Source organism: Balaenoptera borealis, assembly GCF_965194805.1.
Source record: "Balaenoptera borealis genome assembly, chromosome: 3".
Lineage (NCBI taxonomy): Eukaryota > Metazoa > Chordata > Mammalia > Artiodactyla > Balaenopteridae > Balaenoptera > Balaenoptera borealis.
In genome coordinates, this window is record NC_138866.1 from 89,392,582 (window position 1) to 89,416,035 (window position 23,454).

The window sequence follows — 23,454 nt, forward strand, 5'->3', positions numbered from 1 at the left end:
AGCAACTACAAGAAAAAAACCCTGCAGAAACACAAACTCATAAAGTCTAAACAACATGCCAGTAACAACTGATGAGTCACTCTAAACAATCAAAGAAGAAATGAAAAAAATATAATTGGAACAAGTGAAAATGAAAACACAGTGTTCCAAAGTCTATGGGAAACAGCAAAAGAAGTTCTAAGAGAAACATTTATAGCAGTACAAGTGTACCTCAGGAGAAAAGAAAAATCTCAAATAAACAACCTAACCTTATACCTAAAGGAACTAGAAAAAGAAGAACAAACAAAACCCAAACTTAGCAGAAAGAAGAAATAATAAAGATTGGAGCAAAATAAATCAAATAGAGACTAAAATAAAATAGAAAAGGTCAATGACTAAGAACTGGTTCCTTGAAAAGATAAACAAAAATTGATAAACTTTTAGCATGACTCATCAAAAAATAAAAAAATTTAAAAAGAGAGAGGGTTGAAATCAATAAAATCAGAAATGAAGACGTTACAACTGACACCACAGAAATACAAAGGATCATAAGAGATTATGATGAACAGTTATACTTCAATACAATGGATGACCTACAAGAAATATATAAATACGTAGAAATGTACAGTCTCCCAAGCTTGAATTAGGAAGAATTAGGAAATATCAACAGACCATTTACCATTAATGAAACTGAATCAATCATAAAAAACTCCCAACAATTTAGAGTTAAGGACCAGATAGCTTCACAGGTGAATACTTCCAAACATTTAAAGAAGAGTTAGCACCTATATTTTTCAAACTATTTCAAAAATTTGAAGAGAAAGGAATGCTCTCCAAACTCATTCTATGAGGTCAGCATCTCCCTGATACCAAAACCTGAAAAAGACACCACCAAAAAAAGATTACAGGGCAATATCCCTGATAAATATAGATGCAAAAAAATCTCAAAAAATATTAGCTAATTAAATTCAACAATATATTAAAAGGATCATTCACCATGATCAAGTGGGATTTACCCCAGGATGTAAGGATGGTTTGATATTTGCAAAAAAAATCAATGTGATCAATCACATTAACAAATTGAAGAATGAAAATATATGATCATCTCAATAGTTACAGAAAAAGCCCTTGTCAAAATTCAAAATCCATGTATGATAAAAACTGTCAACAAAGTGGGTACAGAGGGAACATAACTCAACATAATAAAGGACATATATGACAAACCCACATCTAAAATATTCCCGAATGGTGAAAAGCTGAAAGCGTTTCCTTTAAGACCAGGAACAAAACAAGGATGCCCACTCTTGTCACTTTTGTTCAACATAGTATTAAAAGTTCTAGCCACAGCAATCAGACAACAAAAAGACATAAAAGAAATCAAACTGGAAAGAAAGAAGTAAAATTGTCACTATTTATAGATGCATGATACTACATGTAGAAAATCCCAAAGATGCCACTGAAAAACTACTACAACTAATAAATGAATTCAGTAAAATTGCAAGACACAAAATTAATATACAAAAATCTGTTACATTTCTATATGCTTAACAACAAACTATCAAAAAGAGAAATTAAGAAAACAGTCCCATTTACAACTGCCTCAAAAATAATAAAATACCTAGGAATAAATTTAACCAAGGATATAAAAGACGTGTACTCAGAAAACTATAAGACATTGGTGAAAAAAATTGAAGACAACACAAACAAATGAAAAAATATACCATGCACATGGACTCGAAGAATTACTGTTGTTAAAATGACTATACTCCCCAAGGCAATCTACAGATTCAGTGCAATCCCTATCAAAATACCAATGGTATTTTTCACAGAACTAAAACAAATAATTTTAAAATTTCTATGGAAATAAAAACAACCCCAAACAGCCAAAACAATCTTGAGAAAGAAGAACAAGCTGAAAGTATCATGCTCCCTGGTTTCAAACTATACCTGAAAGCTACAGTAATCAAAAGAGTGTGCTACTGGCACAAAAACAGACACATAGATGAATGGAACAAAATTGAGATCCCAGAAATAATTCCACAGTTATATGACTAATTAATCTACAACAAGGAGACGAAAATATACAGTGGGGAAAACACAGCTTCTTCAATAAATGGTGTTGGGAAAACTGGACAGTTACATGCAAAAAAATTAAACTGACTATTTTCTCAAACAATATACAAAAATAAACTTAAAATGGATTAAAGACTTAAATGCAAGACCTGAAACTATAAATCTCCTAGAAGAAAACATAGGAAGTATGCTCTTTAACATTGGTCTTAGCAATATTTTTTGGCTATGTCACCTCAGGCAAGGGAAACAAAAGCAAAAATAAACAAATGGTAGTACGTCAAACTACAATGCTATTGCACAGTGAAGGAAACTAACAACAAAACAAAAAGACAACCTACTAAACAGGAGAAGATATTTACAAATGATATGTTTGATAAGAGATTAATATCTAAAATATACAAAGAACTCATACAGCTCAACTACAACAACAAAAAGATTAAAAATAAGTAGAGGGTCTGAATAGACATTTTTCTTAAAAAGGTATACAGATGGCTAATAGGCAAATGAAAAGATGCTCAACATCACTAATCATCAGGGAAATGCAAATCAAAATCACAATGAGATATCACTTTATACCTATCAGAATGGCTATCATCAAACAGACAACAAATAAGTGTTGGTAAGGTGGTGGATAAACAGGGACCCTCATGCACTGTTGGTGGGGATGTAAATCAGTACAGCCACTATGGAAAACACTATGGAGGTTCCTCAAAAAAATTAAAATAGAACTGTCACACAATCCATCAGTTCCACTTTTGAGTATTTGCCCAAAGAAAACAAAAACACTAGTTAGAAAAGATATATGCTCCCCTATGTTCATGGTAGCATTATTTACAATAGCCAAGATACATCAACAGAAGCAAACTAAGTGTCCATTAACAGTCCAATGGATAAAGAAGATTTGGTATATATAAATCTATATAATGGAATATTGCTCAGCCATACAAAAGAATGATATCTCGCCATTTGTGACAACATGTATGGACCGAGAAGGTACTATGCTAAGTGAAATAAGTCAGACAGAGAAAGCCAAATACAAGTGAGATTTCACTTATATGTTGAATCTAAAAAACAGGATAAATGAACAAATATAACAAAACAGAAACAGACTCATAGATTCACAGAACAGGTGGCTGTCAGTGGGAAGAAAGGAAGGGGAAGGAGAGAAACAGGTGAAGGACATTAACACGTTCAAATTTTTAGTTGCAGCAGGGGGCTTGGTTGGTTTCTATCTATTACGCATTTCTCCCAGTACAAAAGGACAAGAGAAATAAGGCCCACTTTAAATAAGCACCTTCAAAGCAATTAATGATCTAATCTCAACTTAATAAGCAAGCACAAACTAATTTACCCGAGACCAGGGTTTTGTTGGGGTGGCAGAGCCCGGCAATTGCGTAAAACTTAAAGCTTTATACTCGGAGGTTCAAACCCTCTCCCCAACAAAATGTTTATAATTAACATTTTAATGCTCATCATCCCTATCCTCCTAGCCGTAGCATTCCTGACACTAGTAGAATGTAAGATCCTAGGCTACATACAACTCCGAATAGGACCAAACATTGTAGGCCCTCATGGTCTGCTTCAACCCTTTGCCGATGCAATCAAGCTGTTCACTAAGGAACCCCTGCAACCAGCCACATCCTCCACCACTATATTCATCACTGCACCTATCCTAGCCCTGACTCTAGCCCTCACAATGTGAATCCCTCTGCCCATACCATACCCCCTCATCAACATAAACCTAGGGGTATTATTCATACTAGCGATATCAAGCCTAGCTGTACATTCCATTCTATGATCCGGCTGGGCCTCCAACTCAAAATATGCATTAATTGGAGCTCTACGAGCAGTAGCACAAACAATTTCATATGAGGTAACACTAGCAATCATCCTCCTGTCAGTACTCTTAATAAATGGATCCTTTACCCTAACAACACTAACTACAACACAAGAACAACTATGGCTATTCTTCCCATCATGACCATTAGCTATAATATGATTCATCTCTACCCTAGCAGAAACCAACTGAGCCCCATTTGATTTAACAGAAGGAGGATCAGAACTCGTATCCAGCTTCAATGTAGAATATGCAGCAGGCCCTTTCACTATATTCTTCTTAGCGGAATAGGCCAACATCATTATAATAAATATATTCACAACTATTCTATTCCTGGGAGCATTCCACAACCCTTACACACCAGAACTATATACAGCAAATCTCATTGTTAAAACACTATTACTAACAATATCTTTCCTATGGATTCGAGCATCCTACCCTTGATTCCGATACGATCAACTAATACACTTACTCTGAAAAAAACTTCCTACCTCTGACACTAGCCTTGTGTATATGACATGTCTCACTACCCATCATAACAGCAAGTATCCCTCCACAAACATAAGAAATATGTCTGATAAAAGAGTTACTTTGATAGAGTAAATAATAGAGGTTTAAGTCCTCTTATTGCTAGAATCATAGGAATTGAACCTACCCTTAAGAATTCAAAGTTCTTCGTGCTACCACATTACAATACAATCTACAGTAAAGTCAGCTAAACAAGCTCTCGGGCCCATACCCCGAAAATGTTGGTTTATATCCTTCCCGTACTAATAAACCCCGTTATCTTTATTATTATCCTAACAATCATCATTTTAGGGACTACAATCTTAATTACTAGCTCTCACTGATTGTTAGCCTGAATTAGGTTCGAAATAAACATAACAGCTATCATCCCCATCATACTAAAAAACTTTAGCCCGCGAGCTATAGAAGCCTCCACTAAATATTTCCTAACACAAGCCACCGCATCCATATTACTTATAATAGCAGTCATCATTAATCTACTGCACTCCGGTGGTGGGATGAATTGGGAGATTGGAATTGACATATATACACTAATACGTATAAAATAGATAACTGATAAGAACCTGCTGTATAAAAAATAAATAAAATTAAAATTAAAAAAAATTTAGTTACAAAAAAATAATGAGTCATGGCTATGAAATGTATGGAGTGAGGAATATAGTCAATAATATTGTAATAACTTTGTATGGTGACAGATAGTAATTACACTTATCATGGTGATCATTTTGTTATGTATAGCAATATCAAATCACTATGTTTTGCACCTGGAACTAACACAGTGTTGTAGGTCAATTATACTTTAACTGAAAAAAAAATAAAGGAAAGAAAAGAAAATTGCAGGTCAAAATCTCTCATGAATAGAATAAAAAAAGAATTTAATGAGATTATAGCTAAACAAATCCAGCAACACTAAAAGGATTATCAAACAGGACCAAATGAAAGTTATACAAGGCATGAAAGGTTGGTTTAACATTCAATATCAATTAATATATCATATTAATAGTATAAAAGACAAACCCCATATTTTCAACAGAAAATACATTAAACAAAATTCAACTACTATTCATGACAAGATATCTCAACAAATTAGGAATAAAAGAGAATTTCCTCAACCCGACAAGGGCACCTATGAAAAATATACAAATAACATCCTTCGTAATGTTGAAACACTAAATGCTGTCCTCATAATATGGACATGAGGGCATGTCCACTCTCACCACTTTTATTCAATAATTTAGTTCTAGTCATTGCAATAAAACAAACTAAAATAAAATATAAAACTATTCAGATTTTAAGGAGGGAGTAAAACTCTATTCACAGGAAACCTGATCATATTTGTGAAAATACAGACATAACAACACTCACACGTGCACCCAAACTGATAGAATTAATAAGTGAGTTCAGAAAGTTTACAAAATAGAAAATCAATTGTATTTCTATGTACTACTGATGAATAATTAGAAAATAAAATTAGGAAAGCAATTACATTTAAACAGAAGTTTTAAATACTTAGAAAACACTTAACAGAAGACATATGGGAAACTATAAGACACGAAGAGAAACTGAAGAGTATCCAAATAAATTGAGAGGTATTTCATGTTCATTAATTGGAAGTTTCAACATTATTATGATGGAAATTCTCCCCAGATTTATCTATATATTCAATGTAATCCCTATCAAAATAACATCAGACTTTTATTTTCTGGATAGAGACAAGTTTACCTGAAAATTTGTTCATATACACAAAGGAACTCAAATAACTTAAATAACTTTGAAATAGAAGAGCAAATTTGAAGGAGTTACACTACCCGCTATCCATTAATTGAAGCACTGTGGTACCCTTGTAATAATGGGCATATACATAATGAAATGGACTTGAGAGTCCAGAACTAAACCCTCATATTTATGATTAATTTTTCATTTTGTTTTGTTTTTTTGTGAATGTTCTGAAGCAATACAATGGGAGAGAAATAGTATTTTCAACAATGATGCTAGGACAAATGGATATCCTTATGCAAAAATATGAATGAAGACACCCCAAACCAACATAGAAATACTGACTCAAAATGAAGTACAGAAACAAAGATAAGAGCTAAAATTATAAATCTTCTGGAATAAAACGAGTTAATTTTTATGACAATGGGTTAAAGAATTCTGAAATGTGATAACACAAAGAAGGAAATAATTGATAAATTGGACTTAACCAAAATTAAAAACTTGAGAGTTTCAAAATGCACCAATAACAAAATTAAAGGCAAGTGCAGGCTTACAGAAAATATTTTTTCGGTCATACATCTAATAATGGGCTTGTATCCAAACTACATAAAGAATTCTTACAACTCAATAATTAGAGGACAAAAAACCAATTTTTAAAAAGGTCAAATCATATGCATAGGCATTTTACCAAATAAGATATATCAAGAGGTAATAAGCATACAAAAAGATGCTCATCATTATCAGTCTTTAGGTAAATACAAATTAAAACCCCAACAAGATATCACTATGTTCCCACTTAAATAACTATAATCAAAAAGGCAGAAAATAACAGTTGTTGGTGAAAATGTGGATAATCTTGCTTTGCATTGTTGATGGGAATGTAAGATGGTTAAAGCTACCTTGGAAAACACTCTGTCAATTTATGACTCAGAGATCCTACTCTCATGTATCTACCTAAGATAAATAAAAACGTATGTCCAATGAATTTGGTAAAACTGCAGGATACAAAATTAATGCACAGAAATCTCTTGCATTCCTACACACTGATGATGACAAATCTCAAAGAGAAATTAAGGAAACACTCCCATTTACCACTGCAACAAAAAGAATAAAATACCTAGCAATAAACCTACATAGGGAGACAAAAGACCTGTATGCAGAAAACTATAAGACACTGATGAAAGAAATTAAAGATGATACAAACAGATGGAGAGATATACCATGTTCTTGGATTGGAAGAATCAATTTTGTGAAAATGACTATACTACCCAAAGCAATCTACAGATTCAATGCAATCCTTATCAAATTACCAATGGCATTTTTTACGGAACTAGAACAAAAAATCTTAAAATTTGTATGGAGGCACAAAAGACCCCGAATAGCCAAAGCAGTCTTGAGGGAAAAAAACGGAGCTGGAGGAATCAGACTCCCTGACTTCAGACTATACTACAAAGCTACAGTAATCAAGGCAATATGGTACTGGCACAAAAACAGAAACATAGATCAATGGAACAAGATAGAAAGTCCAGAGATAAACCCAAGCACCTATGGTCAACTAATCTATGAAAAAGGAGGCAAGGATATACAATGGAGAAAAGACAGTCTCTTCAATAAGTGGTGCTGGGAAAACTGGACAGCTACATGTAAAAGAATGAAATTAGAACACTCCCTAACACCATACACAAAAATAAACTCTACATGGATTAGAGACCTAAATGTAAGACCGGACACTATAAAACTCTTAGAGGAAAACATAGGAAAACACTTTGACATAAATCACAGCAAGATCTTTTTTGATCCACCTCCTAGAGTAATGGAAATAAAAACAAAAATAAAGAAATGGGACCTAATGAAACTTCAAAGCTTTTGCACAGCAAAGGAAACCATAAACAAGACAAAAAGACAACCCTCAGAATGGGAGAAAATATTTGCAAACGAATCAACGGACAAAAGATTAATCTCCAAAATATATAAACAGCTCATGCAGCTCAATATTAAAAAAACAAACAACCCAGTCCAAAAATGGGCAGAAGACCTAAATAGACATTTCTCCAAAGAAGACATACAGATGGCCAAGAAGCACATGAAAAGCTGCTCAACATCACTAATTGTTACAGAAATGTAAATCAAAACTACAATGAGGTATCACCTCACACCAGTTAGAATGGGCAGCATCAGAAAATCTACAAACAACAAATGCTGGAGAGGGTGTGGAGAAAAGGGAACCCTCTTGCACTGTTGGTGGGAATGTAAATTGATACAGCCACTATGGAGAACAGTATGGAGGTTCCTTAAAAAACTAAAAATAGAATTACCGTATGATCTAGCAATCCCACTACTGGGCATATACCCAGAGAAAACCATAATTCAAAAAGACACATGCACCCCAGTGTTCATTGCAGCACTACTTACAATAGCAAGGTCATGGAAGCAACCAAATGCCCATCGACAGACGAATGGATAAAGAAGATATGGTACATATATACAATGGAATATTACTCAGCCATAAAAAGGAACGAAATTGGGTCATTTGTAGAGACGTGGATGGATCTAGAGACTGTCATACAGAGTGAAGTAAGTCAGAAAGAGAAAAACAAATATCGTATATTAACGCATATATGTGGAACCAAGAAAAATGGTACAGATGAACTGGTTTGCAAGGCAGAAATTGAGACACAGATGTAGAGAACAAATGTATGGACACCAAGGTGGGGAAAGTGGTGGGGGGTTGGTGGTGGTGGTGTGATGAATTGGGCGATTGGGATTGACATGCAAACACCGATGTGTATAAAATTGATGACTAACAGAAAAAAAAAGAATTCAAAAAAATAAAAAAAACGTATGTCCACCCAAAGATTTGTGTACAAATGTTTACAGTAAAATTATTTATATTAGTAAAACATGGAAACAATTCAAGTGCCCATTAACTGGTGAAAGGATAAACAAAATGTGGGGTATTCATCCAATAGAATATTATTCATGAATATAAGGAACAAGCTACTGATATGTGCTACAATATGAATGGACCTTAAAACCATTATGCTAAGTAAAAGAAGACAGATGCAATAATCTACATACGGCAGGATTACATTTATATCAAAGGTCCATAAAAGGCAAAGCTGATCCATGGTTGTCTGATATTGACTTCAATTGGGCATAAGGAAACACTTAGGGGTAATGGATGTGCTCGAAAACTGGGTTGTGTTGATGGTTGTACAACTCTATAAGTTTATTTAAAATAATTTAAGTGTACTCTTACTATGTGTGATTTATAGGATATAATTTATATACACCCAAGCCTGTAAAAATTTAAAAAGTAAATGGGAAAAATAATACATGTGTTGGTGTCAGTTCTTTTCAAGTTAAAGAATTCTGAATAGCAGAAAAACTTGAGTTCTAGCAATGTTAAAAAAAAAAACAAACTTATTTTTGCCTTTTTTGTCCTTTTGCTTACCTAGTTTAAAGTTTATACATGAAAGTCCTCAGATTTTATTGGAACTCATAGCAGCAGGTAGGTCTACTAACTGTTTCTGTCCTACATTTATTCTTTACTCCATTCTTTTTGCAGCTTGTCTTGCTGAACAGTGGTTTATGGCCTTAGAGGAATCAAGTCTCTAAGACAAAATTTCACGAAGTATGTTCCACCAGATGTTAATGGATGTAATTTCCCCTCTCCATAATCTCAAAATATTTTATGGATCAATAAGTTTGGATAACAGTAGGCTAAAATAAAAAAAGATATAAACAGCTTTAATTACTGCAGAGCCTCTCGGAGTCCTCAGCATGTTGCTGCAATTTTGTTTTTTTTCACAAAATATATATTACATGATCTCCTGCAGTCACTCAGAGACCCAGTGATGCCAACTTCAATGATCAACTTCAAAGCCCAAGCATATGATTGGGGGTCACTATATCTACCTGGAAGATAAGGAAAAAGAGAGTGTGTGCATTTCCGTGGTCAGAGCTCCATCATATGATCACACTAAACTGCAAGGAAAGCTGGAAATATAGGCCAACACTGGGCACATGAAAAAGGAAAAGAAGTAATGGATATGATAGACATCTAGCCAATGTCGTTTTTTAAAATGAGAGTAAATCACTTGATTCTTTGGTTTGTACATCTCATACATAGATTTCCCAGTGACAGATGGAATATGACTACAGATAGTTATACCCTACAACTCCTTTATAGAAGAATATGATGTACCCGACACTTCTTAAAATTTTCGTATACTACTTTTCATCATCTGAGCCCTTTGTCCTCTACTATCTATGTTTTTTAAAAAATGCTTTGCCTGAAACTGCCATAACCCGTTGGTGGAAGGAGCAAAAGTGCTTTTTTAAAAGCATTTAAAGAAAAATTTTCTCTGAATGCACAATGTATTCATATTGTCTACATTTTCCTCAGTTTAACAACAGCACTAATGTTTGTGGAATGCTTTTGGTTTTTACTAGTGGTTACCAGTGGGGAAAGGGAAGGGTGGAGGGGAAGTATAGGGGTAGGAGAATAAGATGTACAAACTATTAAGTATAAAATAAAGCTACAGGGATATATTGTACAACACAGGGAATATAGCCAATATTTTTAAATAACTATAAAAGCAGTATAATCTTTAAAATTGTGAATCACTATATTGTATACCTCTAACATATAATATTGTACATCAACTGTACTTCAATTTAAACAATGGGCAAAAAAAAGAAAATTATTGGTAATAAGTAACCACACTTATTTCATACCTCTTTCCTTCACAGAAAAAAAAAATTTACATGCAAAATTCCATTTAATCCTTACACTTGTCCTGGAAGATATATATTAATATCCTCATATTATAAAGAAACAGTAGATGGGGATGTAATGTGTACCTTTTCATTGACACTGAAAAGTTTTGTAACACATTTTGGGGAATACCTCACAAGAGTACAAGTTCGAATCAGACATGATTGAGGGATATTTTATCTCAGTCAGTCAGGGGCAATTTTAAGAACCTGACTTTAGGAAATAAAATCTACACTAAAAGGAAGGACTTACTCATGTATTCATTACATAATACCCCTAAATTCATTGAGTACAGTTTTTAGATCCCTGTATTAAGTACCAAGATTACAAAGAGGTTTAAAAATCAACATTTTATTTCCTGCAAAAAGCATCAAATCTATCTGAAGTGCCAGAACTTGCATAGGTAACACTAAACAGTACTTGAGAACACCTGTGTTTATGCCAAATGAGTGCAATAATGAGTACTACAAGTATAGATCTGAAGTGAGTCCTTAGGGCTGGAGTAATCAGGAAAATCTCCCAGAGGCTGCTAAACTGAGCAGAGTTAAGGGAGTCCTTTAGGTGACTAAGAAGGAGAAAAGGAAAGGGAATCAAGGCATGAGGAATTGCAAGGGCCTAAGCAGAGAAGTAGGAAGCAGTATGGGGTATCCAAAGAGTATTGCATAGACCTGTTCTACAGAGCAAGATTTCTTATTGGGAAATGAAGGTCCCTAAACAACAACAACAACAAAAAAAAAGGTTAAGATTTTTCTATAGGCACTGGGAACCAATTATTTCAGAACAATTATCCATATCTGAAATTATTCTATTTATTTGAATCCTCTCACTAGAAAATAAGGGAGTATTATGAGCAATTATATGTCAACCAACTAGATAACTTAGATGAAATGGATAAATTCCTAGAAGAAATGGATAAATTCCTAGAAAATCTGAATAGACATATAACAAGAAATTGAATTAATTTAAAAACTGCCTACAAAGAAAAGTCCAGGGCCAGGTGACTTATTTGTTAAATTCTACTAAATGTTAAAAAAATTAACACATATTGTTGGCAAACAAAAAATAGACAAGAGAATACTTCACAAGTTAGTCTATGAGGTCAGTGTCATGCTAGTACCACAACCAGACAAAGACATAAGAAAAGAAACCAGAGAGCAATATCTCTTATGAGTATAAACACAAAAATCATGAATAAAACTTTAGCAAACCAAAGCCTGTAAAGCATAAAAAAACATTATGCTCCATGACCAAGTGGGATTTGTCCCAGGAATGTAGAATTGTTTAATATCCAAAAATCAAACCATGTGATAAACCATATCAATAGAATAAATGACAAAAGAACACATGATCATCTCATTAAACATAGAGAGAGCACTTGACAAAGTACAACATCATTTTATAATAAAATCTCTTAAGAAACCAGAAATAGAAGGGAACCTCCTAAATCTGATAAAAGGTATCTATAAAAAACCAATATCTAACAGTATACTCTATGGTGAAAAACCAATTGCTTTTTAGCTAAGATCAAGAACATGACAAATATGTCTACTCCAGTAACTTTTATCCAACATTGTGGTGAAGGTTCTAGCCAAGACCATTAGACATGAAAAAAAAAAAAGACATCCAGATAGGAAAGAGAAGTAAAATTATGTCTATTCACAGATGACAAGATCTCATATACAGAAAATCCTGAGGAATCACAAATTTAAAAAAAAGAATATCAGAACTAGTAAGTTTGGCAGGTTACAGGATACAAGATCAACCTACAAAAATCAACTTCTATACACTGTAATAGACAATCCGAAATTTAAGAATACAGTTTCATTTATGATAGCATCAAAAAATATAAAATACTCGGGAATAAGTCTAACAAAATAAGTAAAAGACTCTTACAATGAAAACTACAAAACACTGATGAAAGCGATTTTAAAAGATCTAAATAAATGTAATGAAATCTCATGTTCATGAAGTAGAAGACTTAATATTCTAAATATGGTAATACTCCACAAATAAATCATATTGAAAACAATCTCTATGAAGACCCTCAAATTCTGCTTTTTTGCAGAAATTGATGAACTGATTTTAAAATTTATCTGGAAATGCAAGGGTCCCAGAATAGCCAAGACAATCTTGAAAAACAAAAAAAAGTTGGATGATTCACACATCCCAATTTTAACACTTACTAGAAAGCTATAGTAATCAAGATAGTGTCGTATAAGGATAAATATATAGATTATCAGAATAGAGTTGAGAGTTCAAAAATAAACTTTTACACTTATAATCAATTGAGTTTTGACAAAGATACTTAGTCAATTCAATGGGGAAAGGAAAATCTTATCAACAAATGGTGCTGGTATAACTGGATATCAAAATGCAAAATCAAAATGCCTCAAACTATATACAAAAAATTAAGTCAAATGGATCTTTACCTAAATATAAAAGCTAAAACTATTCATAGAAGAAAACATAAATGTAAATATTTGTTATCTTAGCTTAGACGATGGTTTCTTAGATGTATTATCAAACTCATAAGCAACAAAAGAAAAAGAGATAAATTGGACTTCAGCAAAATTAAAAACTTTTGTACTGCAAAGGCCACCAGCAAGACAGTATTTGCAAATCATATATATTATAACAGACATATGTCCAGAATACATAATGAACTCTTACAATAACAAGTATATAAAGAGCTCAACAATAAAAAAATAATAAGCCAGTATTCAAAATTAGCCAAGGATTTGAATAAACACTTCTTCAAAGAATAGATACAAATAGCTCATGAGCACAAGAGAAGATGCTCAGTATCTTTAGTCATCACGGAAATACAATTCAAGCCACAATGAGATAATCCTCTAATATAGACCAGGTTTAACTTCAGTAGCTGCCTAGCTCCCCCTTTTCATGACCTTTTCCTCCCTCCTAATCCAAGCCTTCATTCAGTCTACAAAATATACTAACAGAAGGTCAACAGAATTCTACAATTACAGAGGGCGCCATTTACATTGTATTCTATTGTAATGATAGCCCCCTGGATTTGTGCAATATGTCAGTATTGCCTCAATATGTATGAATTGGAACAATTAATCGGAGAAAACCTTAATGGTAGTAACATCAGCAAGATAGCAGAGTAGGAAGCCCTGGACCTCCTCTCACCCACAAACACAGCAATTCAGCAACAATTCACAAATAAATTCCATTTGTGAAAAATCCAGAAACTAATTGAAAGGCTCTTGCACACCAGGAGAATATGAAATTCATCAAAGCCAGTAGGGAGATCTGGAAAAACCTATCACCAGAGTCCCTGCTGCAGACACAGAATGATACGATCAGCAAAATACTTCCTAGCCCCCATCTTCACTTAGGGGACGGAAGGGGTAGGTACACACATCCAGTGCCCCAACTTTTCTGAGGGGTGCCTCAGAGGACTGGCTTCTGTCTTGCCAATCTTGGAGCTTCGATAAGCCCAGCACAGTCTAGCCACAGTCTTCCCCCAGAGAGGGAAATGCTCAGGCTGTTAGATCCTCACCCTTCTTAGCACAGAATAAGCAAATGAAAAATCCAAATTTTCAGCTTACCACTAGGGAGGGAAAAAGTTGATTCATGTATCTAGAACTCCAAATTCTCCAGAGGTGCTCAAAGAAGTTTTGCCATTCTTGAAGTTTTGCCATTCTTGAAGCTTTGATGGGTCCAGTGCAGTCTAGCCACCTAGAGAAGAAAAGAAACAGTGGCTTCGGTTTGTAGACACCACAGATTCTTCCCTTCATGCTAGCATGGAGTATGTGTATGAAAATTCCCAGCTCTTAGCTTCCCCCAGAGAGAGAAAGGGTTGATCCATGCATACAACACACCAATTTCTCTGGGTCTGCCCAAAGAACTAGTATGTGACTTGCCAGTCTTGGAGCTTTGATGGGTATGGCACAGTTAGCCATCTGGGGAAGAACATGAACGGTGGTTTGGACTACATGCCACAGCTCATTTCCACCTCAACTCAGCACAGAATGAATGGAAAAAAACACAGCTGCCTGCTTATTCCTGGGAAAGGAAAATTTGGTAGAGACTCCCAGAATCTTGAGTCAGGCTGATTGGTGGGGGGTCTTCACCCATAAAAGGCCAGTTTATGAAGACTGGGAGAGGCACCTGCTTTGTCTAATGCATAGACAGTTTTTGTAGGTGACTGAGCTTAAGTTGTTATCAGCTTAAGTAGACTGTTAATAAGATATTTTACGTAAGCTTCAAGGTCACCACAAAAGAAAAATAAAAGGAGAAAGGAATCAAAGCATATCAATACAAAACACAAAGGAAGACAGATAAAAAGGAAAATACATACAAAAGAAACACAAAACTACCAGAAAACAACTAACAAAATTCAATAGTAAATCCTTCCCTAATGATAATTATTTTAAATGTAAATGGTTTTAATTCTCCAATCAAAAGACACAGAGTGACTAAATGGATTTAAAAAAAAAAAAAGAAAGAAAAGGACTCAACTATATGTTGTCTACAAGAAACTCACTTTAGATTTAACTGCACACATAGGCTGAACGAAGAGATAGAAAAAGATATTTCCTTCAAATGGCAACCAAAAGAGAGCAGGTGTGGCTTTACTTATATCAGACAAAATAGACTTATTCCAAAAACTTTAATAGATGAAGAAGAATATTTTATAGTGATAAAGAGTACAATTCATCAAGAAGATATAACAATTATAAATACATATGATTCCAACATCAGAGCACCTACATATAGATCAAACACTGGCAAAACTGAAGGGAAAAATAGATAGTGATATAAAATTGTAGGAGACTTCAATATCTGACTTTCAATAATGGAGAGAATATCCAGACAAAAGATCAATAAGGAAACAAAGGACTTGAATATCACTATAGACCAAATAGACCTAGCAGCCACACACAGACGATTCAGCCAAATAAGAGCAGAATACACATACTTCTCAAGTACACATGGGTCTTCATCAAAGATCAATCACATTTTAAGTCACAAAACAAGTCTTAACAAATTTAAAAATATTTAAATCATATCAAGTATATTTTCCGACCACAATGTAATAAAACTAGAAATCAGCAGCAAAAGCAAAACTAAAAAATTCACAAATATGTGGGAATTAAACTGCACACTCTGGAACAACAATGGGGTCAACAAAGAAATCAAAAGGAAAATTAAAAAATACTTCAAGACAAGGGGCTTCCCTGGTGGCGCAGTGGTTGAGAATCTGCCTGCCAATGCAGGGGACACGGGTTCGAGCTCTGGTCTGGGAAGATCCCACATGCCGCGGAGCGACTAGGCCTGTGAGCCACAATTGCTGAGCCTGCGCGTCTGGAGCCTGTGCTCCGCAAAGGGAGAGGCCGCGATACTGGGAGGCCCGCGCACCACGACGAAGAGTGGCCCCCACTTGCCGCAACGAGAGAAAGCCCTCACACAGAAACAAAGACCCAACACAGCCATAAATAAATAAAAATAAATAAAATGTCCTTTCTTTAAAAAAAAAAAAAATACTTCAAGACAAAAGAAAATGAAATGAAACATAAACAAAACTTATGGGATGCAGCAAAAAGAGTATTAAGAGGGAAGTTCATAGCAATAAGCACCCACATTAAAAAGAAAGATCTCAAATAAACAACCTAACTTTACACTTCAAAGAGCTATATAACAAAGAACATATTAAACCCAAAGTTAGCAACAACAGAAAAATAAATACATAACAGAGCAGAGCTGCATAGCACAGGGAGATCAGCTCGATGCTTTGTGATGACCTAGAGGGGTGGGATAGGGAGGGTGGGAGGGAGTCTCAAGAGGGAGGGGATATGGGGTTATAGGTATACCTATAGCTGATTCACTTTGTTGTACAGCAGAAACTAACACAACATTGTAAAGCAATTATACTCCAATAAAGATGTAAAAACAGAAGAGCAGAAATAAATCATGTAGAAATTAGAAAAAATAGGAAAAACCTAACAAAACCAAGAGTTTTTTTAAAAGATAAACAAAATTAATGAATGCTTATTTTAAAAAGAAAAAATAATTCAAATATATAAAATCAGAAATTAAAGAAGAGGCATTAGAACTGATGCCACCAGATTAAAAAGGATCATAAGAGACTGCTATGAACAATGATATGCCAATACTACCAAAACTAAATGATAAATAAAAAGTGTGAAAAAATTTATAACAGGTAGGGAGATTGAATTAGTAATCAAAAACCTCCCAAAAAATAAAACCCAAGATGAGATGGTTTCAATAGTGAATTCTACCAAACATTTAAAGAGGAAGTAACACTAATCCTTCTCAAACACTTCCAAAATACTGAAGAGAAGGGAGTACTTCCAAATTCATTTCGTAAGGCTAGCATTACCCTGATATCAGAGCCAAACAAAGACAACAGGAGAAAACAAAACTACACACCAATATCCTTGATGAATATAGATGCAAAAACCCTCTACAAAATACTAGCAAACAGAATCAAAGAGCAATTCAAAGGATCATACACCATAAACAAGTGGGATTTATCCCTGTGATGCTTTGAAAATCAATTAATGTGACACCACATTAACAGAATAAAGAATAAAAGTCATATGATTATCCTAATAGATGCAGAAAAACATGTTACAAAACTCAATACCTTTTCATGATAAAACTTCTCAACAAACTAGAAATAGAAGGAAATTACTTCAAAATAATAAAGGCCATATTAGGAAAACTAATTTCTTATATTGTATTCAATGGTCAAAACTGAAAACTTTTCCTCTAAGATCGGGAACAAGGCAAGGATGTCCACTCTAGTCACTTTTATTCAACAGAGTACTAGAAGTCCTAGCCAGAGTGCTTAGGCAATAAAAAGCAATGAAAGGCATACAAGTAATCAAGAAAGAAGTAAAACTTCCCCTGTATGCAGACTATGTCATCTTGTATATAGAAAAATCCTGAAGACTCAAAAAATATATATATATATACTGTTAGAACTAATAAACAAATGCAGTAAAGTTGCAGGACGCAAAATCAACATATAAAACATCAGTTGTGTTTCTACACACTAACAGTGAAATACCCAAAAGGAAATTAGAAAAGCAATATCACTTACAAAGGCATCAAAAATAATAAAATGAATAGGAATAAACAAAGAGGTGAAAGACTTGCATACTAAAAACTACAAAACACTGACTAAAGAAATTAAGGAAGACACAAACAAATGTAAAAACATTCTATGTTCTAGATCAGTAGACGTAATAATATTTAAATGTCCATATTACCCAAATCAATCTATAGATTCAATGTAAAATCCCAATGGCAATATTTAGAGAAAAAGAAAAAAATAATTTTACAACACATATGGAGACTCAAAAGACCATGAATAGTCATATTAATAGTGAGAAAAACAAAGTTAGAGGCATTACACATCCTGATTTCAAATATATTACTAAACTACAGTAATCAAAACAGTATGGTACAGACAACCTACAGAATGGGAGAAAATATTTGCCAACAGTGCGACTGACAAGGGATTAATCTCCAGTCTCCAAAATACAAACAGCTCTTACAGCTCAATTCAAAAAAACAAACAACCCAATGAAAAAATGGGCAGAAGATCTAAATAGGAATTTTTCCAAAGAAGACTTATATATAGTCAACAGGCACACAAAAAGATGCTCCATGTCACTAATTATTAGAAAAATGCAAATCAAAACTGTAATGAGGTATCACTTCACGCTGGCCAGAATGGCCATCATCAGAAAGTCTGTAATTAGTAAATGCTGGAGAGGATGTGGAGAAAAAGGACTCTCCTACACAGTTGGTGTGAATGTAAATTGGTACAGCCACTATGGAGAACAGGATGGAGGTTCCTTAAAATACTGAACATAGAGCTACCATATGATCCTTCAATCCCACTCCTGGACACATATCTGGAGAAAAGTATAATTCAAAAAGATACATGCACACCAATGTTCAATGCAGCACTATTTACAATAGCCAAGACGTGGAAGCAACCTAAATGTCTATTGACGATGAATGGATAAAGATATGGTACATACAGACAATGGAATATTACTCAGCCATAAAAAAGAATGAATTAATGCCATTTGCAGCAACATGGAGGGACTTAGAGATTATCATACTAAGTGAAGTAAGTCAGACAGAGAAAGACAGATACCATATGACATTGCTTATATGTGGAATCTAAAAAAAAATGATACAAATGAACTTATTTACAAAACAAATAAACCCACAGACATAGAAAACAAACTTATGGTTACCAAAGGGGAGAGGTGGGGGAGGGATAATTTAGGAGGTGGGATTAATATATACAGATTACTATATATAAAATAGATAATCAACAAGGAGCTATTGTACAGCACAGGGAACTATACTCAATATTTTGTAATAACCTATATGGGAAGGAATCTGAAAAATAATATATATATGTATATATATTTGTATGTGTGTATGTGTGTGTGTGTGTATATATATATATATATATCTGAATCACTTTCCTGTACACCTAAAACTACACAACATTGTATATCAACTATATTTCAATTAAAAATTTTTTTTTAAATTTTAAATAAATAAAATAACTTGGACAGGAGAAAAAAAATCTACCTTGGATTAAACTTTAAACTGCTTAATGCTTGTATCAGATTTGAGAAGGATCCCAGGAGTCTTCCTTGAATCATTTAATAAGAAAATTAAGAATTACAAACTAGGAGACATGAGAACTACTTCAATTAAAAAAAAAAAACAGTATGGTACTGGCATACAGACATATAGAACAACTGAACAGAACAGAGAATCCAGAAATAAATCCATGTGTTTACAGTCACCTGATCTTCAAAAAGGGTACCAAGAATACAAGAAAGGGAAAGGACAGTATCTTTAACAAATTATGTTAGGAAAACTGGATATCCACATGAAAAATAATGTTTGGAACCATATCTTACACCATGTACAAAAGATCAACTCAAACTGAACTAAATGTCCAAAACTGTAAAACTTCTAGAAGAAAACATAAGGGAAAATATCCTTGATATTGGTCTTGGCAACAATTTCATGAATATGTCACCGAAAGCACAGCCAAGATGTAGAAACAACCTGATGTTTATCAATTGATGAATGGATAAAGAAAATGTGGTTATTAGTTCCATATTTCTTTACCGATATACACACATACCATACACACACATACACACACACAATAGAATACTTTTCAGCCTTCAAAAAGAAGGAAATTCTGTGATACAGCACAACGTTGATGAACCTTGAGGACATTATGCTAAGTGAAATAAATCAATCACAGAAAGGCAAATACGGTATGATTCCACATATATGAGTATCTAAAACAGTCAAAATCATAGAAGCAGAGTGGAATGGTAGTTGCCAAGGGCTAGGAGGAGGGGTATACAGGTAGTTTCTAGTCAAGAGGCATAAAGTTTCAGTTAAGTAAGATGAATACGGTCTAGAGATCTGCTGGGCAACATTGCCCTTATAGTCAACAAACATATATTGTAAGCTAAAAAAATTATTTGGAGGGTAGATCTTATGTTAAGTGTTTTTAGAACAGAAAATAAAATTAGGGGAAAAAAGAAAACCCTAATGAATAGCGGCATCAAACTCTGACCACCTGACATATACCCTGCCTCTAGAGTAGTAGATATGCCAAAAGAAGTTGCTAATTCCATCATTTGGATAGTGTTCAACAGAAGCTGAAGAATCTAAAGTTTTCCCTTTGTCTAAGTCACCATTCTTCTATTGATATTTTGACCACAGAACTATTAGAACTTTATTCAGGTAAATATCCTTCTACATAGGTATCCATGAACCAGCTATATCATAGGGTTACATCTGCAGATGACTAAGTTCATTAAGTTTGATTCTCAGTGTTTTCACAACCAAAAACTGGCTCTTGCTTTACAAGCCACCATACTTATTTCTTTATTACTGCAGTTTGTGAATAAAATATCAGTTGGAGAAAAATTTGATCTAAGTACCCTGCAATATTAATGTAGTAGCCATAATGACGTCAGTCAGATTCATCAATAGGGCTTGCTTAGGGATTATATTTATCCCTCTTGGACTCAATAACACATGGGGGAATTTTGTTGGGAGACATTGGTCCATTTCATTTTATTAGATTCCTAGTGATATGTAGCATAACTTCCCTGAACATAGAACTATAAAACTTTACATCCCACTCTTTCCCCCATCCATAAGTTCTAGATTTTTTTTCTTTCTTTTAACATCTTTGTTTTAATTAGGAATCCTATAATTCTTTACGGTTTACACAAGGCAATTATAATAACTTTTAATTACATACAAATGAATTGAGATGTAGAGGAATTGTACTACACATTCTTAAGACTTTCAGTTGCTAAGAGTTGAGGTTCAGGATTCTGGGAAGCTAGAAGTCCCTAGAAATAGAAGTATCTGGAATACTATTAACGTGTTATTACTATGATACCTGGATGGTTTTAAATCCACCAGACACAAGTGTGTTAATATAATCCATTAATGAATCTTTGCTATAACTTGTACTTTGTTATTTGGAAGGCTAGCCCTTAAAGAATTTTCGCAACACTACATCAATCATAAATGAATTGTATTTTAGCATAGCAGATTTTTTTTTTTAATTTTAAGGTGATTTATTCTACTGGATTGCTGGTAAACTTTTGAGCCTCAGAGATTAACAGATTTCAAAATGGGACTTCTATTCCTTTCAATCTGTTGACCTAGAGTGAGCTATTCAGTCTCTTAGACATCTGTGACCTCAACTTCAGAACAGGTTGGGGTACACATACCTCTCAGGGGCATTCTGAGGTTTAGATAAGATAGTGTGTGTAGAAGCACCTAGCACAGTGACTTACACATGAAGAGCGATAATAGAAGTTCGTTAAATAAACTGTAGTTTCACACATTCACCCAACAATTTGTTGAACATTTGTTGAATATCCATAATAGGTCATGAGATATTTAATAAATATAAATTGATTTTGGATTAAGGGATATATTTGATAGTTCCTGAATGATTTTTTAAAGACTAAGAATAATATGTTCATAGAAGTATCTTACTGTAGTAGAGCAAATGAAGAGTAGAGGAATCACTAAAATATTTCAGATTCCAAACCCATTCTTAATGCTAGGAGTCTGAACTTTCCATATAAGTTTCCTGCATTACAGAATGATAATGCACAGTGGTTAAGAGCATGGGCTCTGAAACCATACTTCCTGGAATCAAGCCTCTGCTCCATCCCTTCCTATCTCTTTGACCTTGGGCAATTTACTGTACTTCAGAGTTCTCATTTGGAGGTTAGGAACATAACAAAGCTATCTCATAGAGTTGCTTTGGGGATTAAATACATCAATTCATGAAAGGCCTGGCACATTGTAATAATTAACTGTTTTTGTTTTTATTGCATAAACTTATTTAACCTCCTCTTTACTTAGTTAGGCAGACACAGAGTAAGACATTAAGAAGCAGGATTTCAACTTCCTAAAAGATATTTTAGTTTAGCTCATAAATTTTTGCTTTTAATCTTTTTTGGCAAAGGCTTTAAACAAACATTATGCTTACCATGGGAGGCATGAATTTTTTGCCTCTTTTTGAAAGTGATTATAATTCTCTATGTCTTTTTTTTTTCTTTTTTTTTTTTTTTGTAATTCACAAACATTTCCAGACCTCCTGAGAAAATTTCTCACATTTTTAATCAGAAACTGGGGGAGAAAAGCACAAATCTTGAACAGGTTGAGAGACAACTACAAAAGAACAGATTCTCTGACAATGGGAACAAAACTCCATAATAGACGACCAGAGTGTCTTCTTTCATTTTTTGACCTTTAATTGAAAGATTAAAGATAAGTAGTTCCTGTGATAAAGCAAAAGGCTGATTCACTTGCCCTGTAGCTTGAAGTAAAAAAGCTTCCTGGAAGCCTTACTATATATTATGAATCACTCTCTTGTCACTCTAAGAAGTTCATAGCTAAGTAAAATGCTAGAAATGGATTGATGGTGCTGTGACAGGCACCAGGGCTAGAGGAAGAGGTGAAAGGCCTCTAGATAATACATTTGGGCCTCCCTCAAGGCATTTTTTGTAAAGCTGATGTTTCTGACCTAAGGCTTTCCTGTCTCACTGTATCAGAAAAGACTATTCTTTAAAAATTCCCACTATCTTAAAACATATGAATCTGTAGAGTAAGGTTATGAAAAGCCAATTTCTTTTTTTGCCCCTTCAATTTAAACATTCCCTGTGCCTTTGGAATTATCCCAAGGGTGTATCCAAAGATAAGTCCTAAAATACTAGTAGTCTTTATTTAGGAAGTCATTGAAAATCCCATAATAATCAGACCCTGGGCAAGAAGCTGCTGAAAAAAGGAAATAGTTGGATTCAGGCCAATATCTGACACGTCATTTTAACAATCCATACAATCACTTATCATTTTTTGCATCACTTTTCCTCTAACTCAATCAAGCTAATGTCTTTTTGCATTTACTTACTATAATTCAGCCATAATTATTAATCCTTTATAGATTTTAAAG